We start from the raw sequence: 2,078 nt of genomic DNA, 5'->3' as shown, positions 1-2,078 counted from the left end.
AAAAAAAAAAAAAGAACCTCTGAAGCTCTAAGCCAGCCCCCCATTAAATGCTGTCTTTTATAAGAATTGCCTTGGTTATGGTGGCTCTTCACAGCAATGAGACCCAAACTAAGACAAAGAAGATGCTCACAGGAGGCCTGTCCTGGGTGTGACAGTGGAAGAAAGGCAGCACATGGGCCTGTCTCTCAGTGGCTAAAAACCAAAGAGCGTGCTTACACAGCCAGAAAGGGATGTGAGTTCCAGCCACCGTGGACCTATGCGGAAGGGGTGGGCTGTGCTGACAATCATGACACTGTCTCTGTTGCACCAGCCACAACAATCTTAGCTAGGCCTCACGGGAATACAAACCCCAGCTGAGTGGAAATGTACAGGGGACGTGTGGGGCAAGCTGAGTTGTCATTTGAGGGCCACACCTCACAGCTCTGTAATAAGCTGTTTGATCTTGCGGAGCTCCATCAAGTGTCGGTGAGTGTCCAGGTGGCTGGTGCTCCCATGAGAGCTGACATACCATTCTCAGCCAGTCAGGTCCCCTGGAAATGCCCCAAAGCTGGTGACTGGTGAGTGAAACTAGTCATTTCCCACACCGGTATTCTTGGACCTATACAAGAAAATAAACATAAGAAGCACTTAAGATAAAATCTTTTTACTAATATTAACATTGATATAACAAGACTTACAGTACTCAGCACTGGCCCAGTGCTCCAAGAACAGGTAGTCCCACCAGGCCTATGTTTCAGAAGCCACATCAGGACACAGCACTAATACTCATCAAATGACTTCTTGGAGACCTGAACATAGTACTGGCTAAGGAGGTGGGGATGGCGCCTATTTCCCAGCCTTTGTTTCCACAGATTTAGTACTTCCCCCCAGGTGCCTGATATACTACGACTGCCCTCGGGGCCTGTGCTGTCAGGGGTCCCTGTGCACTCCACTCTCTTCAAGTGTCTTCCAGACAAGTGCACTAGACAGCAGGAGAGTTACCGAAGCTTTTCACACAGGGTAGTGAGGACAGGAGCAGGCTCCGGGGCCACAGCTCCGTCCACACTCACACTGTTTCTTCCTGGACCTTCCCCAGCAGACAGTGAAACTCACGGCTACCCAGGCTCTCACCACGGGGCCACATGCTTCCCAGGACACTAATGCCATGTCCTCTTTCATGCTCAGAACATGAAGCTCCTTCTGAGACAAACGAATCTACATGTCTGTCGCTGGGACCAAGGCTATGATGGTGGCTGTTGGGATAACCCCTTCCTTCACATTGTGTGAAGGTGTGTCTTTGTCATTTCAATTGTTAATTCTACACTGGCAGAGAACTAAATGCTGGCGGGACTTTGGTATTATCATTTCTATGGTTTATCACCGGGCTTTCTATTTTGTAAATATTTGTCCTTCCCTCACCTGCCTAAGGCAATCTAGAATTGTATCAGAGATGGTCTTGCTACGGATTGGTTTTAATAATGAGCTGATGGCCGCTGTCTGGGCAGGAAGTGTAAGTATTTCTGCTTGGACGGAAGGGCATCCTGGGACTCAGAAGCCCAGGGACCACACAGCTCTGAGGGGAGAAGATATCCTAAAGGAAGCGCATCCTGAGACAAGGGATCCCAGGAGCCACACAGCTCTGAGGGGACGTCTCCTCAGCAGAGGTGCTGCAGCTCCCAGGGGAGGGTGTCCCCAACTGAGCTCAGGAGCCTCAGCTCCCCTCCTCTTCACTTCTTCTCTTCTTCTCTTCTTTGCTTTTTTGGCTTCTTCCAACAAGATTCACACCAGGCAGAAAATCTTATGAAAGAGATTTATTGGAGGGTCCAGGGGGAGGCGGGACAAACCCAGGGATAGCCGCCCTCTGTTCCCGGGAGCAGACAGCAGGGACCTGGACAAAGGGCAGTGTTTATAAAGTATTTCTGAGGGGGCAGAGCGTCCCAGGACAGAGATTTTCTGAATGAGGATTGGTGGGATATTAAGTCCTCAGTTTGGGGGTGAGGGGGGGCGTGTGTGTCAGAGATTAGTGGACTTCCTGTTCAGGGATTGGTGGGTTTTTGTGGAAAGGTCAGAAATTGGTGGCCTTTTTTTTTTTCACCCCT

Source organism: Mus pahari, chromosome 19 (assembly GCF_900095145.1).
Source record: "Mus pahari chromosome 19, PAHARI_EIJ_v1.1, whole genome shotgun sequence".
NCBI lineage: Eukaryota > Metazoa > Chordata > Mammalia > Rodentia > Muridae > Mus > Mus pahari.
This window is presented reverse-complemented; position numbering follows the sequence as displayed.